This window comes from Meriones unguiculatus, chromosome 17 (genome assembly GCF_030254825.1).
Source record: "Meriones unguiculatus strain TT.TT164.6M chromosome 17, Bangor_MerUng_6.1, whole genome shotgun sequence".
Classification (NCBI taxonomy): domain Eukaryota; kingdom Metazoa; phylum Chordata; class Mammalia; order Rodentia; family Muridae; genus Meriones; species Meriones unguiculatus.
In genome coordinates, this window is record NC_083364.1 from 71,372,924 (window position 1) to 71,398,834 (window position 25,911).

Here is a 25,911-nt window from a genome sequence, read left to right on the forward strand (position 1 = left end):
AACCAACATATAAAACTGTTGGACTCAGATTGGACAAAAACCCAACTTAGGGTTAGAATACATATTGAAAACTGAATGTTAATGAACAAACACTATGAACAATATAAAAACTGGAAATTTTGTATACATATATAAAATACTATATATAGTTATATATTGCAAATACAAATTACATTCCATAATTTATATTTATACACACACATATAAATATATACATTCATACACACTTAATCATATATACTAGACAGGCAGTAAAGAGAGATTACATGGAAAAAATATGATAATCTCATCTCTGCCAAGAATGACAAAATGTAATAAAAACATTTTACTAGAAGGTTTAGTAGGAGATGAATTCTATGACTTTGGCATTAGAGATAAATGTTTTCAGATAACCAACCTATAAAAGTGTAACACCAGTGTTACTTAAAGTTATTCTGTGCCCATTTAGTCCTCTCCTCAGTGTACAGCATGATCAGCCTAAGTCTCAGTCTGAGAAAATTCTAGTTAAAAACTTCCAGAACCAAAAAATTCTGAGTACAGGGGTTTTTCCTGAGACTGCTATTCCAACCAAGGACTATGCATGGAGATAACCTAAGACCCCTGCACAGATGTAGCCCATGGCAGTTCAGTATCCAAGTGGGTTCCATAGTAATAGGAACAGGGACTATCTCTGACATGAACTGATTGGCCTGCTCTTTAATTTCCTTCCCCCTGACGGGGGAAGAGCATTACTAGGCCACAGAAGAAGACAATGCAGCCACTCCTGATGAGACCTAATTGACTAGGATCAGAAGGAAGGAAAAGAAGTCCTCCCCTATCAGTGGACTTGGGGAGGAGCATGCATGCAGAGGGTGGAGGAAGGGAGGGATTAGGATGGGAGGAGGGAGGGAACCACGGGGTGGGGGATACAAAGTGAGTAAAGTATAATTAATAAAGAAAAATTAAATAAATAAATTAAAAAGTCAAAAACAAAAGAGACTTCATCACACCACTCCAGAATTCTCAATACTAGGAAGAATGGGAGCAAAATGAATTCATCTTTTGCCACTAAATTTGTGGAAATTTACCCAAGATAAAAAGCTAATACAGTATATTTGACCATGCACTACAAATTTTAAAGCAATAAACTAATCATCAATTAGAAAATTTAGTTTTAGATGATGACATTTGTCTAACCCAGGGAATTTTGGATCACTCTGTATCTTAGCTTATCTTGTTAAGACACGTAAGCATATAACTCAAAGCATTCTATAAATTTAAGGTTAGTGTAGAAATGAAAAAAAAAAATGTGTACAACCCTGTGACTGTAAATCTGTACTCTGTTCTGCCTTTACTGTTTCACTGAGATGTATTAGTCACCCTCTGTTTGCTCTTTGATCTTTAGACTTTTGCTTGGGCTCTTTCCTTGTTTCTATTAATTCTTGACATAGTCTTGCATTTCCTGAGTCTGTCTTTTACCTCCAGGAAATACATAGGGTTTTTGTTTGTTTGTTTGTTTTTTGTTTTGTTTTCTTCAGTGTCCATAGTTACTAACAAATAAAGTCAGAAAAGTTACGTAAATTATTCAAGAAATTTGTTTCCTAGTTGAAATCAATTTTATGCAAAGGTCTTCATGCTTTTTCAGGATGGAACATGATAGAAGAAGATTAAGAATTTTCAGTTGTTTAAAGGCCAGAAAATACTAATAAGTTGAATAACAGTGTTCTTAAAAGACTGAAGAAAACCCAATGGCTCCTATTATCGCCATAAGTTGTTTTCCTCTTCTCTTTGATTAATAGGTGGCTCTGAAAAACCCTTTCCTAACAAATTATTTGTCTTTGAATGTCAGCTTAAGGTTTTTTTTTCATTATTATTAAACATTTTTATTACATTGTGTGTGTGCGTGCAAATGTGTGCCTTCATTTACATGCATATGGTAGTATGCTTTTTAAAGTCAGAGGACAGCTGATGAGAGCCAGTTTTACCCTTCCAACACACACACACACGCACACACACACACACACACAGACATGAAGTGAAGACAGGTCTGCAGGATTTGAAGAAGTGTTATTACTCCCTGAGCCATCTCACTGACCAAAGTTTCACTCTTTTTTTCACAGTATTGACAGGCAAATTCATTTGTGTAGTTTTACACACAATAAAATATCATGCAAAGATTAAAGTTATGGTTCTTGTAGCTCTGACAAGTTAATCATCAGGATGTGTGTCACCCTATGTTATTCCAAGTTGATGTAGCAGATGTATCCTGAGTCTCTGGAGAGTCAGAAAAAGAGACTTAATGTTTTTTTTTTAATTATTTTATTACTTGTGACATATTGGAAATGGGACTATTTCCCTTGCTTCTAAATAGGAATGGCCATCTCCAATTTGTTAACTTCATTTTGGAATGCTTTCACTACTTTTATCTTTTAGTATTATTTGAACATGCTTCTTTTTTGTTTACTGCCCATGTGTTTAAACTCATTTCCTACAAGAATGTTTCATTAGTAAAACATGTCTTACAAAATAAAACAAATAGCTTCAGTGCGAAAGTGAACAGAAAACCTTTAATGATGACAGTTGCCACTTTTCCTTCATCCTTTAGAGAGCAATGTAAACTAGGAGATAGCTAAGATTTCTGAATTTTTCATAACATTATATACTGTTCTGTTCAGAAAAATATTTTCCATCAAATTTTTTGAAAACTTGCTTTTTACTATGTGTATCAGTTAAATAATTTTCCATTCTAACTGAAACAGTTAAATAACAGAAACACCCAGCTTTATATTTTCCACCATTTTAGGATCAAAAATGAGGAGCGTTTTGTAATCCAGTGAGTAAAATTCTCCTCATGGAAATGTCTGCATTTAGCTGTGTCCTGAGCAACTTGGCATGCTATTTTCTACTGTTGGACTCAGTTGTTCTGATATTCTTGTCTCAGTTACATCATTGCAGAACTCGAATTGCTTTAGCTTGATATTTTGGTTTGCAGTTATGCTGTTACTTAAATAATTTCATTTACAAACTTCTGTTTTCTGTGTGGTATCTTATTTGAAATGTAGCTGTCTGTCTGTACAGTTGCTCGGTATACAGTATGTGTAAGTGAGGAGTGGCTTGAAGGAAAGGAGGTATGTTATCATTAGGCAAGAAGCAGAACATATTTCTCACAATTTTCAGGAGCTTTTTACACATTACTAAATTTACAGACAAGCTGTTCTCCACAGGGCATTCAGGGAGCAAAACAGAACAATGCTCTTCAGTATTTTAAAGCACACTCGTGCCATCTAATTCAAAGAGTGAATTATGGAAGGTAGAATGTTGAGAAGTTGCACTATGATGTAAAAATATTATAAAAATAAATGACATATAAAATAAACAGTACTGGCAAACCACAAAAACACTTATATTTCATTTAAGGTCCTGCAGAGGCTTATGAATCAACCAAGGACTATGCATGGAGAAGACCTAGACCATCTGCTCAGATGTAGCCCATGAACAGCTCAGTCTCCATGTGGGTTCCCTAGTGAGGGGAATGGAGCAATCTCTAGTATGAACTCAGTGGCAGGCTCTTTGATCGCCTCCCCCTGGTGAGGTTGCCTAACTAAGGCCATGGAGAAAGAAGATCCAGAAATCCTGATGAGACCTAATAGGGTACAGCCAAATAGTAGAAGAGGAGGACCCCCTATCAGTGAACTAGGGGAAGGAGATAAAGGGGAAAGGAGAGGATGGGACCAAGAGAAGATGAGGGAGGCGGCTACAGTGGGATACAAAGTAAACAATTGTAATAATAATAATAATAATGGCAAAATAAATTTTTGTTAGAATAATTTTCTTATGAATATACTCTCAATTGAAAATATCTTTATAGTATTGAATTTTAACTGAAAAGGAATAATGGAACTTTTTTGATTCTGTCAACATATTAAAGTCAAAGCCTTATAAAAAAGGACTTGCTGGCCACATAATTTCTAATTTTCTTAGAAAAGGTACCAATTTAATGTCACTTAGCCACCTAAAAATTTAATTATATAATAGTTAAAACAATAACAAATGAAAACAATAAATCAAATAATATAGAATTATAAAAGAACTGCTAAAGCTTTGCTTAAAAAACATTTAGATTTTAATTTAACCAACAAAGCATTTTATGTGAAAGTGGACAGTTTTAAGGTCTATGCTATTTTTTATGCTATTATATACCAGAGTGTGTAAAACCTAGAGTACATGAAAGGGGTAATGTGAGAGATAGAATTCTTGATGTTGACACTATATTGAAATAGTAAGACAGAGTCAAATTCATTTTATTTTCAAATTACTGCTAGAATCATGGTATAAAAATAACATTCCTCAATATATTTTACAGCTTGTATTTTATTTAGGAAAATTACAATGTCTTATCATTAAATCAAACCACACAGGTTGAAATGAAAGTTTCAAAATGAATAATCATTTTATGTAAATAACATAAATATATTGAAATATAAACAACACAAATAAAAAGTCATTCACACAGAGAGTAGCCCACTATCGTATTTTGAACACAATGTGTTAGAAAGAATAGTTTTACCTTGTGTATCTTTCTGCTTCTGGGATACCTCACTCAGAATGATCTTTTCTAGTTCCCATTATCTGCCTGCAAATTTCATGATATCCTTGTTTTTAATTGCTGAATAGTATTTCATTCTGTAAATGTACCACAATTTCTGTATTCATTCCTCAGTTGATGGACATCTGGGTTGTTTCCAAGTTCTGGCTATTATGAATAAAGCTGCTACAAACATGGTTGAGCAAATGTCCTTGTTGTATATTTGAGTATCTTTTGGATAAATGCCTAGGAGTGGTATAGCTGGATCTTGAGGTAGCACTATTCCCAATTGTCTGAGAAAGTGCCAAATTGATTTCCAAAGTGGGTTTTACAAGGTTACATTCACACCAGCAGTGGAGGAGGGTTCCCCTTTCTCCACAACATGTCCAGCATGTATAATCATAATAAAATCTGTCCACCTAAAGAAGCTAATCAAGAAGGAGGACCCTGGGAAAGATGTTCAACCCTCATTCAGAAAGGCAAAGGGGATGAACATTGGAAGAGGGAGAAAACAGGCACCAGGACAGGAGTCTACCACATAGGGCCTCTGAAAAACTCTACTCTGCAGGGAATCAAAGCCTATGCTGAGACTCATAGCCAAAGTTTGGACAGAGTACAGGGAATCTTATGACAGGAGAGATAGAAAGACTGGAGGGGACATGCGCTTCCACAAGGAAAACAACGGAACCAAAAATCTGGGCCTAGGGGTCTTTTCTGAGACTGATTCTTCAACCAAGAACCACTCATGGAGATAACCTAGAACCCCTGCACAGAGGTATTCCATGGCAGCTCAGTGTCCAAGTTAGCTCCCTATTAATGGGAACAGAGAATGTCTCTGAGAAGAACTCAGTGTCTGGTTCTTTGATCACCTCTCCCTGAGGGGGGAACAGCCTTCCCTAGCCACAGAGGAAGACAATTCAGCCAGTCCTGATGAGACCTGATAGGCTAGGGTCAGAGGGAAGGGAAGGAGGACCTTCCCTATCAGAGGACTTGAAGAGGGGCATGGGAGGAGAAGAGGGAGGAAGGGTGGAAGTGGGAGGGGAGGAGGAAGGGGGCTAGAGCTGGGATACAAAGTGAATAAATTGTTATTAATAAAAAATATGAATTAAAAAAGAAAGAGTATACTATAGATTGATGTAGTGCTACAGGGTTTACAATTATGTTTATTTTTATAAGGAAGACAAAGACATTTTCTCATGTACCTTATAAATACAGTTAATGAGTAATTTACAATCTACAGTGGTAGCATGCATATTTAGGAGTTATATGGTATGCTCTCATAAAACAAACACAAAAAAAATCTTCTCACACATTCTAAAGAGTTTCCTACAATATGAATATCTAATCATTTAGTAAAGTTTAAAGAAATTAATCCTGAAATGGGAATTTATATAAAAAGCCAATATAGTTGCCTTATGATGGTTTTAGAACATAAATCACGTTATCAACATATATGAATTTTATTTGCAGTCAATCTATTCTGTACAATCATACCGTTTGCTCATTAAATTCCCTATTTAAATTAATAATAATCTACTTTGTACACTCTTATTTGTACCCCACCCTAAGTCCAATAGGAGTTATTAAAGTATATTAAGAACTTGTAATTATATCATATAAATTTCAAATCAAGAACAAAATATTACAGTAATGAAAGTAACATTTTGTTTATGATATATTCTGTTAAATTCAATATAATTAAATTATTTCACAAATTAAAGTTTTACATTTAGACTACTTAAGTGACATAAATTTTGAAGAATATTAATTTATACATCACCATGGTACATTAGATTGAATTTTAACCTCATTTATAAGATTTGATTCATATTAATCAAACAGTCCTGGTTAAATGTTTTGATAAATTTTCAGTATATTTATCCTATCTTGTAGGACTATATAAGTGAGTATATACTATGTGTGTCTTTCTGCTTTTGGGATACCTCACTCAGGATGATCGTTTCTAGGTCCCACCATTTGCCTGCAATTTTCATGGTTTCCTCGTTTTTAATTGCTGAGTAGTATTCCATTGTGTAAAAGTACCACAATTTCTGTATCCATTCCTTAACTGAGGGACATCTGGGTTGTTTCCAGATATAAAACAACCTATTATGAAGAGGACCCAGGGTACAATAATCAATCCTCCTTAGAAAGACAAATGGGATGGACATTGGATGTAGGAGCATACAAGTAACAGGACAGGAGCCTACCACAGAGGGCCTCTGAAAGACTCTACCTAGCAGTGTATCAAAACAGATATTAAGAATCATAACCAAACCTCTGGCAGAATACAGGGAACCAAAAAAAATGGGGGGGGGGTAGTTAATACCACCTGGAGAGGAAAGGAGTTCCACAAGGACCAAATATATCTGGGCCTTTTATGATACTGTTTCTCTAAACAAGGACCATGTATGGATGCAACCTAGAGCCCCTGCTCAGATGTAGCCCTTGGTAGCTCAGTATACAAGTGGGTACCCTAATAAGGGGAACAGGGACTCTTTCTGACATGAACTCAATGGCGGGCTCTTTGACCCCTCCCCCACTCCGGGAGGAGCAGTCCTGCTAGGCCACAGAGGAGGACTTTGCAGCCAGTCCTGAAGACACCTGATAAACCAGGATCAGATGGAAGGGGAGGAGGTTCTCCTCTATCAGTAGACTTGGAAAGGGGCAGGGAGGAGATGAGGGTGGGAGGGTGGGATTGGGAGGGAAAAGGGAGTGGGATACAGCAGGGATACAAAGATAACAAACTGTAACTAATATTAAAAAAATTAAAATAAAAAATGTTTTGGTGAACTATATCTTAAGTTATTTCTGGTTATGCTGTTTGTTAAAGCTGCAGAAATAAAACTACATTACTAATTGTGTAGGTTTGGTTAAATGTTTGTTATCTTTCATGTAATCTTTAACTGACATTTAGAGGTCTTGTTTGTGGTATTGATTTTGAGAAAAGATTTTAAACATAAATCTTCCAAAATAAGCTGTTATCTGATACTCTATTTGATGCAGGCCTTTAACGAATTCATAATGTATTTATGCATTGTGCATATTGTCTTTTTAAATTAAAGCTTTATTTTTTACATTACTTACGTTTTATTTGCTTTGCACCCCAGCTGTATTTTCTTTTTAATGCACTGTTTTCAATCTTACCAGGTTGCATCATATTTATTTGAACCTAAATTTCCCTTAAGAAAGAGATTTTGGGGAACTAAAGAGAAAAACTGCATGGAGTTTTTAATTTCCATCCACTGTGCTTTGTTACTTTATTTTTAAACTTGAACATTTATTCTAGTCTGTAATTTTAATGTCTAATGAATCTGTTATAAATAACTTCTTTCTTTCTGTCTCCAGGTGTTTAATTATCAAACAGTATAGAGGTCTTTTGTACTACTATTTCCCTTTTATATTTTATAATGATATTAACCTTCTAGGACAATCATTTTAGCTATTGTCACTAAATACATGCAAATCATTTGAACATAATTCTTCCTCACAATAGTATTTCTACCCAGCACAATCCATGCTTAATAATTTAACATGAGTGAAATCTACTGACATTTAACTTGTGATTTTTGCTACTTAAATTTTGTACTATAGTTTTGTCCATCTGCCTATCAACTATTGAACTCAGCAGGATACCCTATCTTAAGGCATTTCACTCTTTATAATTCTACTATAAGACAGGGACTATGTAGCATTTAACATCTTTAAAACAGGTCTCCTTTCTTAGATTCTTAGAATACTACCCAGTGGTTTAGCCTTTGTTAATCATTTAAAGAGCCACTTCCGGGTCCATAGTTATAGATGGTCTAAGACAAAGGGCTGAGCATGCAATGGGAGTCAGTAAGGAAGCCACACAGTATGGCTACTGTACCAGTGTCTGCTTCCACGAGACTGCCTTGAGTTAATACCCTGATGTCCCTCGATGATGTAGTATGACCTGAGATGGTAAGATGGAATAAAACCTTTCTTTTCTAACTTATCTATCACTTTGTGCTTTATCACAGCAATAGAAACCCTAAGTAGACAGAAGTTGGTATCAAATCATGGGATACTGATTTGACAGACCTGACCTTGTACTTTTGGGATGATTGTACTAAAAAGGCTATTGAGTGCTCAGAGCTCAGTCTGATGATTTGTGGGACCTTGGACAATAATGTTGAGAGCAATGCAGATAAAGCAAGCCTGACTTATTAAAATTCAGAGAGGAGTTTGGGAGTCCTTTAATATTCTATCAGGGCATTTATGCTGTATTTTTAAATTTAGAACCACTAAGGTGAAACCACTGATTTTCTGTGACAATTGATACTGAGGCTGAAGAACTGGCTGTCATTAAGAAGAGACTAGCTCCTACATCCAATGTCCATCCCATTTGTCTTTCTTATTTTTTTTTTAATTTTTTCCCCATTTGTCTTTCTAAGTGAGCCTTGATCATTGTACCCTGGGTCCTCTTTCTTGTATATCTTGTTTAGGTGTATAGATTTCAGTATGTTTATTCTATCTTATAGGTCTATATAAGTGAGTATATATCATGTGTGTCTTTCTGCTTTTGGGATACCTCACTCAGGATGATCTTTTCTAGATCCCACCATTTGCCTGCAAATTTCATGATTTCTTCGTTTTTTAATTGCTGAGTAGTATTCCATTGTGTAAAAGTACCAAAATTTCTGTATCCATTCCTCAACAGAGGGGCATCTGGGTTGTTTCCAGTTTCTGGCTATTACGAATAAAGCTGCTACAAACACGGTTGAGCAAATGTCCTTGTGTACTTGAGCCTTTTTTGGATATATGCCTAGGAGTGGTATAGCTGGGTCAGAGCCTACCACAGAGGGCCTCTTAAAGACTCTACCTAGTAGTGTATCAAAGCAGATATTAAGACTTATAACCAAACCTTCCACAGAGTGCAGGGAATCAAAAACAAAACAAAACAAAACAAAACAAAAACAAACAAACAAAAAAAACAAACAACAACAACAAAAAAAAAAAAAAAAAAAAAAAAACAGGGGAGAAGGGAGTTAACATGACCTGGAAGACAGGAGTTCCACAAGGACCAAACATATCTGGGCACAGGGGTCTTTTATGAGATTGTTTCTCCAAACAAGGACCATATATGGGTGCAACCTAGAGCCTCTGCTCTGATATAACCCTTGGTAGCTCATTATCCAAGTGGGTACCCTAATAAGGGGAACAGGGACTGTTTCTAACATGAACCCGATGGCGGGCTCTTTTACCCCCTCCCCCCCTCCAGGGAGGAATAACCTTGCTAGACCACAGAGGAGGACTTTGCAGCCAGTCCTGAAGATACCTGATAAACCAATATCAGATGGAAAGGGAGGAGGTTTTCCCTTATCAGTGAACTTGGAAAGGGGCAGGGAAGAGATGAAGGTGGGAGGTTTGGATTGGGAGGGAGAGAGGGAGGGGGATACAGCAGGGATACAAAGTCAATAAACTGTAACTAATATTAAAAAATAAAAATTTAAAGAAATAATAAAAAAGAAGAGACTAGGTTTTGGTTCTGTTGCTCACCTTGTGGAACTCCTCTCCCTTCCCAGTTTTTCTATCTCCCCCTTCTTTCATCAGATTCCCTGTATTCTGCTCAAGTTTTGACTTACCAAGGCACACAATGTAGCCAAGGAAGACAATGTAGCCAATCCTGATGAAACATGATAGGCTAGGGTCAGAGGGAAGGGGAGGAGGACCTCCATATCAGTGGAATGAGGGAGGGGCATGGGAGATGCTGAGGAAGGGAGGGTGAGCTTGAGAGGAGACAAGGATACAAAGTGAATAAACTGAAATTAATAAAAAAATAATTTTTAAATAAAGAAGAGACTAGCATCATGAAGTTGAAATCTGGGAAGTGTAACCAGAAGAGCTGATTCTCCCTCATGCTGGCAGATGAACGTTGTAATGTGTAGGAGTTTCCTGGTAATACTGGCTTTGAAGGCATCATTGCATTGTGGAGAGGATCTGATTCTTGGTACCATGAAAGGCCGGGAGAGTCCTTTGTCAGATGTGTAGCCTCAGTTGAAGTAGAAGCCCCAGGATTAAAGGGGTAATTCTAAACAAAGCCCAGCAGAAGCTCTTGGTGAAGATACTTGTAGTGAAAACCTCAATATTTAGGAATGTATAGGAACATGGGATGAAAAGCAAAAACAGAAATGTCTGTGGGATTTAGCCAGCCTGAGCCTAGGAGACAAATTTCAAGTCATATCAACAGAATGGCCTGAGAGATGCTTTGTAACCTGGAATATCACCGGTGGGTCCCCAGTATCAAGCACTGAATTTCGTACACTGTTGAATTTTGGGTTTGTTTTGTTTAGAATGTAACTCTACCCCAGTTCTTCCCTCTTGGAATCAACTTAGTTTTGATTTTTCAGGCTGCATAGAGTTATGAGGTTTTAGAAAGTGTTTTAGAATTTTAGAAAGATTTTGGATATATAAGACAGATATTGTACATTTTAAGAGGTTTTGAACTTTAAAAGAGGAACTGGATATTTTAAAGACAATAAGCTTTTAAAATCTGTGGGACTTTTAAAAGATACAATGTTTTCTATATTGATATTTGTATGAATATGATATTTTCGGCACAAACAAGAAAGGAAAGTATTTGTGTGTGAAGTCAATAGTGTTCATTCAATCGTCCTGGTTAGTTTTTTCTTTCTCTTTTTTTGTTTTTTCTTTTTCATGTTGACACAAGCCAAAGTCATTTTAGAAAATGGGGCATTAGTTTAGAAAATATGTCAACAATATTAGTGTGTAGACAAGCCTATGAGGAATTTTATGATTAAGAATTTATGTGGCACTCACTTACATGTCACTTTTAGACCCATGTTCATGAATGGTTAAGAAATAAGGTGAGAAATAGTACCTGCTCCCCTTACTATGGGAAACCAATTGGTTACTGAGCTACCATGGGCTTTATCCAAGCAGAGGTTCTAGGTTATATCCACACATGGTCTTTGGTGGTGTGTCAGTCTCAGAAAAGACCCCTATGCCAAGATATATTTGGTCCTTGTGGAGCTCCTATCCTTTCCACGTCATACTAACTCCCCCTTCTTTAATATGATTCCCTGCACTCTACCGAAGGTTTGGTTGAGTCTTAGTATCTGCTTTGATTCACTGCTAGGTAGAGTCTTTCAGGGGCCCTCTGCGGTAGGCTTCTGTCCTGTTACTTGTTTGCTCCTATGTCCAATGCACCTCTATTTCTGACAGGAACTTAATGGCAGGCTCTTTGACCTCCCCACCCCTCATGGGAAGAGCAGTCCTGCTAGGCCACAGAGGAGGACTTTGCAGCCAGTCGTGAAGATACCGGATAAAACAAGGTCAGATGAAAAGGGAGGAGGTCCTCCCATATCAGTGGACTTGGAAAGGGGCAGGGAGGAGATGAGGGAGGGAGGGAGGGTTTGAAAGGGAAGGAGGGAGTGGGATACAGTTGGGACACAGAGTTAATAAAATGTAACTAATAAAAAATAAAATAAGATGAGAAAGCCATGAGAAGAAACTAATATTGTTTCTGCATGGCTTTTCTCCAGTTCCTGCTTCCAGGTTCCTATCTAGAGTTCCTTCTTTGACTTTCATCAGTCATAGAATATGAAATAAGTACTTTTTTCCATTAGTTGCTTTTGGTCATGGTGTTTTGTCACAACAATAGAAACCCTAAATAAGGTTCCTGAATTCCAGTCTTTCTAACAAAATGATGATAGCATTCCTGACTGTGAATGCTTCTTTTAGTGACCGCGGTGTAGAGCATGAGCAAGTTGTAGTAGACATGAAGTCCAGCAGTATTCAGGTGCTCTGTTGAAAGTTTAAGGCCTCAACCTCTTAACTACAAATACATTTTCAAAAATATTCATCTTCTGTGTTGCTTCAATAATTAATATTCATCTGAAAATGCAAGTTCCCTCTTTTAATAACTATTCTTTATGACAGATTGTCATTTTATGAAACTAAAATATTTAATTAAGTAATTCTAGAACATCTCTTTCATATGAAAATATTTTAGCTCCTGACATGATTGAAATTGGGCATGTTGGAGGTATGAAGCCTAGATATCAAACCTAGGACATTCCATGATCTAGGCACACACTTTATATTTGACCTCTCTCTTCATTCCTGGTTGGGTTTCTTGAATCATTTCTGACTTTTCATCATTATGTTTAAAATAACAGAAGATGACTGAATAGCAAATCATAATGACTTGGAGATTCCATCTTATACCTGTCAGAATGACTAAGATAAAAAACTCAAGTGACAACATATTTTGACTAGGATGTGGAGAAAGGGGAACAGTCCATGATTGCTGGAGGGAGTGCAAACTTATACAAACACTTTGGAAATCAATCTGGTGCTTTCTCAGAAAACTATGAATAACTATACCTCAAGACACAGCTATATCACTCCTGGGCATAATCCTGAAAGATGGTCCAGCACACAACTAGACATTTGCTCAACCATGTTACCATGTTCACAGCAGCTTTATTCCTAAGAGCCATAAAATGGAAACAATGTAGATATCCAGCAACCAAACAATGGATCAAGAAACTGTGGAACATTTACACAATGGAATACTACTCAGCCACCAAAACCAAGGAAATCATCAAATCTGTAGGCAAAGGGGTGGAAAAGATCATCCCAACTGAAGTCACACAGATCCAGAAAAACACACAAGATATATATTCACTTATAAGTGGATTGTAGTCCTATTCTTTTTTTTTATTTTTTTTTATTTTTTATTTTTTATTTTTTTTTATCAGTTACATTTTATTAACTCTGTATCCCAGCCGTGTCCTGATCCCTCATTCCCTCCCAGTCCCTCCCTCCCTCCCTCATCTCCACCATGCCCCTTTCCAAGTCCACTGATAGGGGGGACCTCCTCCCCATTCATCTGATCCTGTTTTATCAGGTATCTTCAGGACTGGCTGCAAAGCCCTCCTCTGTGGCCTAACAGGACTGTTCCTCCCTTCGGGGGTGGGGAGACCAAAGAGCCAGTCATTGAATTCCTGTTAGAAATAGTCCCTGTTCCCCTCACTTTGGGAAACCAATTGGTTACTGAGCTACCACAGGCTACATCTGAGTGGAGGTTCTAGGTTATATCCATACGTGGTCCTTGGTTGAATGTCAGTCTCAGAAAAGACCCTATGCCCAGATATATTTGGTCCTTGTGGAGCTCCTATCCTTTCCCCATCAGACTAACTCCCCTTCTTTCTTATGATTCCCTGTACTCTGCCAAAGGTTTGGTCATGAGTCTTTGCTTTGAAAACACTGCTAGTTAGAGTCTTTCAGATGCGCTCAGTAGACTCCTGTCATACGTTCAATGCACATCCCATCTGTCTTTCTAAATGAGGAATGATCATCTTACCCCATGTCTGCTCAATTGATTATCTTTTTTAGGTGTATAGATTTCATTATGTTTATCATATCTTATAGGTCTATATAAGTGAGTATATCCCATGTTTGTCTTTCTCCTTCTGGGATATTTCACTCAGAATGATCTTTTCTAGATCCCACCATTTGCCTGCAAATTTCATGATTTCCTCCTTTTTGATTGCTGAGTAGTATTCCATTGTATAAAAATACCACAATTTCTGTACCCATTCCACCGTTGATGGACATCTGGGTTGTTTCTAGGTTCTGGCTATTACAAATAGAGCTGCTATAAACATGGTTGAGCAAGTGTCCTTTTTGTGTACTTGAACAAACTTTGGGTATATACCTAGCAGTGGTATAGCTGGGTCTGGAGGAAGCACTATTCCTATTTGTCTTAGAAAGCGCCAGATAGCTTTCCAGAGTGGTTGTACCAGTTTACATTCCCACCAGCAGTGGAGGAGGGTTCCCCTTTCTCCACAACCTCTCCAGCATGTGTTATCGCTTGAGTTTTTCATCTTGGCCATTCTGATGGGTGTAAGGTGATATCTGTAGTCATATTCTATAGGAGAGACATGCAAAAATCCACAGATGTCAAGAAGATAAGCCTGATGGGCATCTTAGGCTTCATTTGGGCCCACATGAAGTGTACATGATATCTCTGTCAGAGACTATGTGGCCTGCTTTTTGATCACTTTCCTGTTGCATCTTCCCTACCAGACCACAGGGGAGGAAGAAAAACTCAGTCCTCATTTGATAACTAGATGAGCTGTGGTGTCTGCGTTGGGGTTCTCCCCTATTCTTTAGGGGAAAAGAGATGCAGAAGGGAGGGAAGGACAAGGAGCAGAGGAGGGAGGGACCTATGACCTAGATGTAAATTGAATTATTAATAAAAACATTATCAGACAAAAAATAGGAGATGACTGATATTTATTGAATGGTGATTCAACACAGGAAAAGGTTGATGAAATAAGTATGATATCTTACATATCATTAGAACAATGTAATAATATGATCTGGTGAACTTTATAATACATACTGTGTATACTATGACAGGCACAGCAAGTATAAATTAAGATCACGATTTTAGAGTAACATTCAGAATACTTTGGCCTAATTAATTGTTCTCTATTTGACTTAGTACACATAGAAAATTTCATTAATATGTCACAGGTAAGGCAACTATTCCATAGAAATTTTTGTCTCATAATTTTTGAGGCTAGAATCAAGTCATAAGTAAAATCAATGGCCATTGAGTGATTGCTCTTTGTGTATCATGACTTAGGATCTTCAATGTATGACATGATAGGAGAGGAATGAAATTTCTTGCTGGTTTCTTTGTGTGTGTATGGCATATCTGTTAATGAACACTCTTTCATTATGTCCTAACTGACTTCCAATAAACCCATTTTAAAAACTATTGTATTAGATTTTAACTTTTGAATGTGTAAGAGGAAACAGACATGAAAACTATCACACTACCTTTTTAGATATCAACGATTTTCTGATGTCCATTTAGCATTATGTATACATATATTATACACATACATATGTATGTACATATGTGATGTATGCCCAATAAACGTCACATACATAATATATATTACATATATATTTAACTATTTTATGCAGAATATATAGACTATGTATATACTATACATTTATATGCTTTGACTATAATATATATATATATATATATATATATATATATATAATGTACACTTATTGGGCAGAAATATAAGCAAAGCTCTCATCCACAGCCTACAAGTTTTCTTTGGAACTTAACAATGATTGCAGTGTTTTGGAATATGTTTTAAAATGTTTTTTATGAAGTAAATATTTAGTTATTTTCCAGTGGGGACCGGTATAAACAAACAAGGGGAATGGGAGATTCAAAATATTTAAGTAGTATAGATAGGAGAAGAAACTGCTTCCAATAACAGAGAGATGTTTCTTAGTTAACTGATAAAAGTACAGATTATTGTGGGCTGATGAACACTAGTGAGAACATAGGAGGGAGAAGTAGCTTGGGATAAGGTGGTAAGAGCCATAAGGTAGTGCAGAATGATGGTAAGGTAAAGTTCAAAGGACTCGGGAATATTACATGATGGGGAATATAAAGAACCTTTCTTTTCTCTTCAGGGACAGATGATTTCTCTCCCTTATGGTTCTCAGAAAAAAAATTTTTTTTTCACATAGCTTTTAATGTCTCATTACACAGTCAAACACCATTTATTGACGCCGATACTAGGCTCTGGGGATCAAAAACTTAAATAAAATTGTTTCCCTGTTTATAAATCCAATTGAAGAAGAAATATATAACTAATTAAGGCATAATAGAAGAGCGCTTTAACGGGACCACACTGGAGATACTGTGGGGGCGTTCCCATCTGCCAGGGATGCAGTCGTGGTTACCAGACTAATTCTTCCACCACTACAAAAACAGAGTCAGATTTCACTTTTTCAAAATGAAAATTGTAAGTCATTGAAGTGGGAAAAGTCAAGAATGTGTTCAGTATCTCACTGATGACTCCCTGGTGCCTTAATTCCTTCAGAAGACTCTCCTTATCAAAGTTTGGAAGAGTTATTGGAGAAGCAGAATTTAGCATCCCTTACACTGCAAAAAGGTGAACAAAAAGTTTACTGACAGAGTCAGTACTTTAAGGATAGTGCATATTGGGATACAGAGCTCAGAAGATTCAGCCACTAAATCGCTGTTAAGATGAGAAAATCGGGGTATAGCTCTTCAGTCTCCTATTTGCAGCTATAAGAACATCTGTGTGAAGAGAGATCAGGGCTTTGAACATTTTCTAAGGTTTCAGCCTAGATGCTTAATTTTAACTTACTTCAATTGTTACTAATATCAGTTATCCATAACTGTTTCTGAAAATAATTTTGTCAATTCCAGATTCATGTTTTTTACTTAACCTAGACGTCTCCACCTTCACATTCAACAGATGAGCTATGTACCATCTTTATCTCATTTCCACAAACACTATTTATGGATCTATTAATTTGCCTGAGGTAACTCATATACTTAGAAATGCAAAAGTTATGCAACCATAATTTCTAATAAGATTTATTTTGTCCCTAGAAACAGTATGGCCCAAGTCCAGTAAGTTAATGTATAAATTGTCCCTGAACTCATTTTCCACCTAATTCTCATTGTCTTTATGCAATTATCAGTTCATGATGATACCAGTCATAATGACATTCATACAGTCGTAATGACATTCATTTTCTGTATCAACTACTACACAAGTATCAACAATAATTGCCATTTGTCAAACTTTATTATATCCTATGTGGCTATTTTTTGTCAACAGAAATGTATAAATGATTACAGTATGACTTTGTGGTTCTGCGTTGTGCTTCTCCCTGGGGTGCAAAGACACCACCTGACTCCAAGCAGAGAAGGATGAAGCAGAGGCCAGAACTAGAGTGGTGGTGGGCGCCTGGGTGTCTACAGAATTCCAGCCAGCTCTGAATGCCAGGGAGAGAAAGCCTTCTTTGAGGATGGAACAGCAACTGTTAGACAATATTCAGTGAAGACTATTTTAAAGCAATATTGGTTAGTTATTGAAAATTTTAATAACCATATTAAAATTTATGTGTGTTACACATAAATATGTATTTATGTAAAACATACTAATTAGAATAAATGACTCAGCCTTAAATGTACATTTATTACTATAAAGGAAGGAATATTAGTAGAAATGAATACAAATATATATAAGCAAATGTAATAAGTTTATAGAAAAATGAAAGCCAATACAAACTATTCCATTATATATGTAAATATATATACATTAGATTGAAAGATTGAAATTATTATGAACAAATTTAGTTAATATGTTAAAATAGCAAACAATACATGATGCTATGACTAGCTAATGTTTATTAAAAAAATGTCTTGGGAACAGTACATATAATTTTTAAGTGTAGTCAATGAATCTTCATTATTATGTTTATATTCAGATATTATGTTTATTTGTTAATCTACTTATTTTTAAATATGTAGAAGAAATGTCTTATAAAGAAATACATTGAAAGTGACAAACTGAAAAAAATGGAATGAAAAATTAATACAAATGCAATTTTTTCATAAGTAAAACAAAGTCATATAGAAAATTTCTTACATGAAATGATAAATGCTTTATTATATAAGTGTTCCTTTAGATATGTTCACCTAGCATTTTAGATTTAAGCTGAAGCCCTTGCTTTTGAATGACTCATATGGTGTGTGTCATTGTTTCATGTGCATAACAAGACTCAAGTACAAATGGTCACATATGCCACATAGAAGAAAATAAAGCAAGTAGTTTCATGAATCACATGGCATCGAAAGTTCTCCCAGTGGTCCAGTGACCTTTGGGGTTTTTATACTCATCAAATTGCTTGTTGAAATGTGCTGCATTCCACAATGTCCCTTCTTGTTTATCTCTATAGTGTTTGAGTGGTGCACTGCAGTGAGTGTTGTTACATCCGGAATTGTACATTTTTCTGATCATCTTTTGAATATACTTGGCCCCTTTGCAGCGGAGACTGCCCTACTTCAGGAGAGGCTGTGGTGGTATTGATTTAGGTCATAGATCCATGCTGCATCTTGATTTTGCCTTCAATGTATACAGTGTTTTAATCAAACACAGTAAATACAAAGGAAGTGCTGGATAAAATGTAATTTTGGTTTGTTTTTCAAATCCATAGATTCAATCTACTATTTTTCTACAAAAATCATTGAAAATATCATTAATATTTTGTGTTCATGACACTACAATGAGATATTATCAACTGAAATGTACTTAATTTGATACAAGTAAACAGACTACAAACCTAAATCAAATATCAGGCAGAATTTATCACTGGCAACTCCTCTATATTCAAAATACCTCATGTATTCCTCAAAAACTGTCTGTGATCAATATATCAACATTGTTTTGTCTATGATTTGTTAATAAGTAGTAATTAGTTCCTTTAATGAACATGTTAATACAAACATAAATTTGAGTTTTTTCTTCCCACATCAATGAACATAGGGTAACCAAAGTTGAGTATGTTCAAAGTTAGCCTCAAAGCATAGAAGGACACAGTATAAAATATTTAAAAGACTTCTCCATCAGAAAACAGACAACAATTCTGAGATATAAAAAGGGAAATAGCCATCCCTGTTAAAAATAAATAAAAGCATTGCTTGCAAAATAGGATAGAAAAGTGCTTAGCAAAGAATATCTGAATAAGAAAAAAATAATTGATTATTTATTCCTGTCTGAATCTGGTCTTTCACCCATGTCATATCAAATTTTTTGGTATTATCACTAAATTATTAATAAAAATGTTGTTTCCCAAGTTTGCAGGAGTTATAATAACACAACTTAAGAATTAGGACACAGAGTAAAATGACCATCACAATATGATAGTCACTCAGACACACATATTGAACAACTATACCTCCAAAAAATTACCTTTGAACTGATAAGAAACCCAGGAAACAAACCATAGTACCTTTTTTAGTCTAGCAAAATGAAAAGATGCTTGGAATAAAGCCAAAATGAAAAAGCTACTTTTGTCAGCCTCCCAGCCTCAACTCCAAGCAGCTCAGCTTGGGGAGAGACAGCTTCCACTTGGGAAAAGTAAGAGGAATTAAATTTAGGTTTCAACCTTGACACCTGATACCATATCTGCTGTGGTGAAATCTGGTGCTAAGAAGGAACCCACATAAAACTTCTGGACCTATATGGCCAGATTACTATTCATAATCTATTTACATGACAAAGTGACTGGAACACTGCTACCCCTACCTTCAGCAGTAGAGATAAGTGAAAGCCTCTCTACCTATTGTGGAGATGGACAGGAAAATCAGCTCAGAACTTTGTCTTGAAGCTCAGTGCCAGGACTATCACAGTAAGGCCTAGCAAATGACAGAAACAAAAGGACCTGAATACAGGCCAGATCCCAGATAGATCTTCCAGAACTGTTTTAATGCAAGGTAAATACCAATGTCAGTTAGGAGGCTAGATTCAAGATTCAGCATGTGTTGTTGCTAGCTTTGAAGTGAACCTGAAACACATCCATGACTCTCTTGAAATTCTCTAGATCCCCACTGCTGTAAGATTTAGCTACCAAATGGCTTTACCTTGGAGTTATGGCCAGATGCCTGTCACATCATCCTTCTCTCAAACTCTGCTGGCACAGAGACTATCCGAGACTAATATCATATAAAATTCTACAACTACTCCTACCATTGATGAGAGATATACACACAAGTATTGTGGGATGAAATTAAGCTTGCATCACTACTGGCTGGACTGAAATTTTCAGTGAATCCTTGCGAGTCATAGGTCCTTATAATTATGACTGTAGTATCCAAATGGACTCAGATTAACATCATCCTATATGACCAGGAATCACATTCAAGGACATGTGTGGACCATGAACAACATGTTAAAGACAAAAAGTTAGTTAGTGAGAATATATCAAGAAAGTAATCTACAAACGTTATCCTTGAGCAGAGTTTGGTGCAGATAAAATATAACAGTGAATATATCACTTTGACCCAAATTTCTGGGTCTCCCTGGAAAAGGAATTTCTGAATCAGTCTGATTTTCAGAATAAGCCAAGCCTTATGAGACTTCTCTTTTATCAAGTATCACCTGTGACTAGTTCCAGTAGACTGTGGTCACAAAGTCCACCTTATCAACCAGAAATTCCTAACAGCAAGTTATCATATGGATTTGAGTGGTTTAGCACTGTAATATTAGTAATCATGGACATGTTGATAAGCCTAGGGTTCATGAAATAATGGCTTTTTTTCTGTTCAGGAACAATCTTATAGGGTCTGATTACAGTATCTCTGTGAATGAGACCATTGAAGCTACTTATGCTACAAAGAGGCTGGAGGGATAGAAATATTTAAATGACTTCTTGGTATATTCTTGACACATACAACAAAGCAACTATGAGACTGAGCAAAACCTGGTCAAGGATCATCAATAAGAGTTGAAAATGACAAACCACAAACTATAGGCTATCAGAAAAAAAAATTAGTTTGGTACCATCTCATGCTGAGATAATAGAAATAGGCACAGTCTTAGAGAAAAAGAAAACTCTAAAGAAACTGTAGAAGTACAGGTTCACATATGGCCAGATTTATAACACTGGATTAAATATTTCCTTCATCAGTGTCCAGGCACTATTGATACCTAAATGAATCCAGAGCACTTGGGAAGTAATAACTTCACCAAATATTCAAGGTGCCAGAAACCATCAAGGTAGTATTCATTATTTGAAAGTTCTAAGACAGGTCTTCTCCATGCATAGTGCTTAATTAGAGTATCATCTCTACAGGCCCCCCTGGGCCCATGTGTTTTGTCTCTGTTGTTCTCCTTCTGGAGTTCCTGTCCTCTCCAAGTCTTTCCATCTCCCTCTTCTTCCATAAGGATTCCGGCACTCTGCCCAAAATTTGGCTGAGTCTCAGTATCTCCTTGGATACATTGGTAAGTAGATTCTTTCAGAAGTCCTCTGTGGAAGCCGCCTGTCCTGTTCCTTGTCTTCTACTTCCAATGTCTATCCTGTTTGCCCTTCTGAATGAGGATTAAGCATCTTCTCACCCAGACTCCCTGTTTAAATGAAGCCCATTGGCTGCTCAGTTTCCAAGTTGGTGCCCTATTAAGGAGTACAGGACCTGTCTCTGACATGAACTCATTGCAGGCTCTCTGATCACCTCTTCGGGGTGGGAGGGTCGTGTAGCCTTGCCAGGCCACAGAGGAAGATGATGCAGCCAACCTTGATGAGACCTAATAAGCTAGGGTCAAATAGAAAAGGAGGAGGTCCTCCCCTATCAGGGGACTAGAGGGAGAGAGGATGAGTGGGACTGGAAGGAGACAGGGAGGGGGCTACAGCAGGGATACAAAGTGAATACATTGTAATAACTAAATTATAAATAAAATTAAAATAAAATATTAGAAAGCTCTAAGATAGAAAATTGGAAATAGTTAATTTTTAGAAAACTCAATGATCTTTAGGAAAATAATCAGAAATACCCCAATACTCTATCAGAAAAACATAAGAAAGATAAAAGTGACTGAAGAGAAAACTAAATTTGCACTAAAGATATACCTAAGAAATTAAAAATACAACAGAAGCATCAATAGCAGATTCACATAGAAGAAATTGGTGAACACAAAGACAGATAATTTTTTGAGGACTAATCCTTTTTGTTTTAATTTTAATGTTATTTATTTATTTATTCACTTTACATCTTGATTATAGACACCTCCCTCCTCTCCTCTTTGTCTCCCTTTTCCCTTCTCCCCTATTCTTCAGAGAAGGGGAGGTCCCTACTAATCCACCACGGTTCATCAAGTCACATCCTCTTCCCCTGTGGGATGGCCAGGCAGAGTCCATATCAGAGACATCCCTGCTCTCCTTACTAGGGATCCTACATAAGCCCAACATGTCCATTAGGTACATCTGTGTAGGCCGTGATCCAATTCATGCATGGTTCTTGGTTGGTTTCTTGAGTCTCTCCAAAACCCTCTGAGCCTCTAGTTGGTTCTGTTGGTCTTCTTGTGGAGCTCCTATCATGTCCAGGTCCTACTATCCTTTCCCAAAGTTTCCACATGACTTCTTATACTTTGCCCAATGTTTTGGCTGTGAGTTTCAGAAACTGTTTCTATCCACTGCTGGGTGGATCCAGTCACAGGACAACTATGTTAGGCTCCTGTCTACAAGCATAACAGAGTATTGTTAACGGTGTCATGGGTTATATCTCTCTCATGAGGTGGGTCTCAGATTGGGCCAGGCATTGGTTGGACATTCCTTCAATCTCTGCTCCATCTTTATCCCTGCACATCTGTAGGCAGCATAAATTTTGGGACAAAATTTTTGTGGATGGGTTGGTGTTCCTCTCCCTCTACTGGGAGTCCTGTCTGGTTGGGGTTTGGCCTCTTCAGACTGCATGTCTCTGATACTAGGAGTCTCAGCTAAAGCCACTCCCATATCCTCCAAAAGCCTATCTTGTATTAGGTCTCCAATTTGAAAACACACAGTCAGAGAAAAAAACATAACTAAGGGAAAGGAATAATAATATAGATACTTTGTGAAAGCATTGAAAGAAATAGGATATTCCTTGCTGGAACTCAAGAAAAACCTGATGATGCCAAAGAGGTCAAGCTCTTATTTAAAAAATAACATAAATATTACTCCATAAGAACAAAGAGATAGAAATATCCAGCTACAGAAAAATCAAAGGTCACCAGTTGGATTTGATTGAACCAAGCATACTTCCATATGATTATGCATCAATCTTTAAAGGGTAAAAGATACAAAGAAGATTCTCAAGGCTACAAGAGAAAAAAAAATCCATTAATACATAGAGCGGTCCCAATTTTCTGAAATACAGAACGTTTAGGGTAAATTCCATAATTCCTAAGAGATTTGGTAGAAGATTTAGAGAGTAAAGATCCATTCAAGAAGATCATACTTATCAAAAAATCTTTACAAATTTAAGAGAAATAATTACTTCATTAGGCCAATTAAATGGGGAGAATGTATTTCCACTTGCCCTAAAAGGTGTGCCAACTGGAACTCCTTGTTAAAATGAAGTGTTTTGTGGTATAGGAATTTAAACAGAGGACCTCATTCATTCACAGAAAGTGATCAATTACCTAACTATGAACAGTATCCAACCCAAAATATGTTTTTATATGCCACACCATAAACTCAAAGAAAACACATAATAGATATGTACAAAATAAAAATAAAATAATAATTCAAAGAATATTGGTGCTAGTTCTACTTTGAAGGCCTAAAGGATTTTTGTGTTTAATCCATTAGCCTGAGCTTTTAGTTGTTGTTGGTTTATTCTTAATTACAAAACATATTTAAGCAGATGCTATGTATACATTTAAATTATGTACTTAGTCTTCACTTAGCTAAATTATATGATATATATCTAGAAATTGAACTGCTAGTTATTCCATTAAATAAAAAGGAAGGAATATTTTCCGATTCATTTATTAGCTGGCATTACACTGATACCAAAACCATATAAAGGCCCCCAGATAAAGAAAATTATGGGCAAATATTGCTGACAAACACAAACTCATATATACTGAATAAATATTTCAAACAGAATTAAAAAATACATCCAAAAGATAATCCACCATTATCCTGTTGGCTTTATCCCAAAGCCTCCAGGATGGTCCAATACACATAAGTCAATGGAAATGATTTACCATATAATTAAACTCAAGGAGATATTTCTCACCACTCTCTCATTGGATACAGCAAAGTTCTTTTACAAAATCCATTATGCGTAAAGTTCTGGAGAACATAAAGATATGGGAAACATATTAGAGGCAATGTACACCAAACTCATAGCCAACATCATGCAAAATGAAGAAAAATTGAAAGTATTTTCACTAAAAAAGACAAGGAAGTCCATTGTCTATTCCTTCTCTATATAGTATTTGTAACTTATCTAGAGGAATAAGAAAAATGAAACAGATAGTGTGTGTGCAAATGGGAGAGAAAAAAATTTAAAGTACCCTTCTTTGCAAATGATATAATATTCAACATCTTTAGCATCATGGAAGTGTGAATTATTATAACAACTTTAAGATTTTATCTTATCACAGAATGAGTAAGATAAAAGAAGCTGACAACAAATGCTGGCATAAATTTTGGGAAAAGGGTAGATTTATTCATTGCTGATATGAGTACAGACTATTGAGGCCACTGAGGAAATCAGTGTGACAGTTTCTCAAAAAGCTAAATATAAATCTATCACACATGATCAAGCTGTACTACCACTCTTGGGTGTTTACCCAAAGCATTCTAACTCTAACTATAGTTATGTGCTCAATCATATTTATAGCTTCTCTCTTTATATTGTACAGGAAATAGAAACAGCTTAGATGTCCATCAACTGATGAATGAATAATGAAAATGTGGTACATTAACACAATGGAATGCTATTTAGTTTAAAATGAAACTTGGTGCAATGTTTTCTCTCATTAGTGAATGTTATTTTTGAAATGTGTGCTTCATTTGGCATGTCAGAAAACCAATCAGGTGCATGAAGGGGCCTTCAAAGGAGCACGCTACCATAACAGAGTCTTTAATGGAAGAGCTGCAGTGTTGTGAATCTAAATACACACAGATGCATGGAGAGATTCATGAAGAGAACCTAGAAACTGATGTTCCCAACTGAGTAGCCCAACTGAGCTCCAAATTGATACTGAGCCTCAAGCTGAGTCATGTTAGTCACTGCAGTGTGAAACAGAGACTTCAGTGCAAATGGATCACATCAGACTATGACAAATAATAAAAGAACAAGATTTCTCTTTGGGGAAACATCAAACTTACATGTTTGAAAACAAAGTAAATGAATATTATTAATTTAACTCACTAGATTTTGGGAGTTATTTGTAACATAAAAATAATAACTTAGGTTTTATTGGTGGAAACTGAAAGAAGAACTTATACAATGTTGGAATCAAGTACACTAAAAGTCTTCATTTTCTCGAAATTGCTGGCTGATTCCTTTACTGGAAAAATCCCAATGTCCTCGTTGAATAAAATTAAAGGTAATAGTCAAATAAAAAGTTAGAGATAATAATTCTTGGAAATCACACAAAACAAAGTTGTTGGCCACAAAAAATGAACTCCAGTAAATACTATACATTAATCACAAAAATCAGAAGACAAGAATATTATATCTTCAAACTTTAACACCAGAAATGAATACAAAGGGATCCTCAAAAATGTTTCACTAAAACAGCAGAAAAATAAGGAATAAAATTTCCAATTACTTATCTCTCTGCCTGAGTTTTTAATCATAACGGGAGTTAAATGAGTTAAAGGATTGTTTTATCAAGTTCTAGAAAGATGAATTGGTGATTAAGGAAGGCTGTTCTTCCAGAAGATCAGGTTCAAGTTCAAGAAACCATGTGGCAGCTTATAACCAATTGTAATGTTAACTGCAG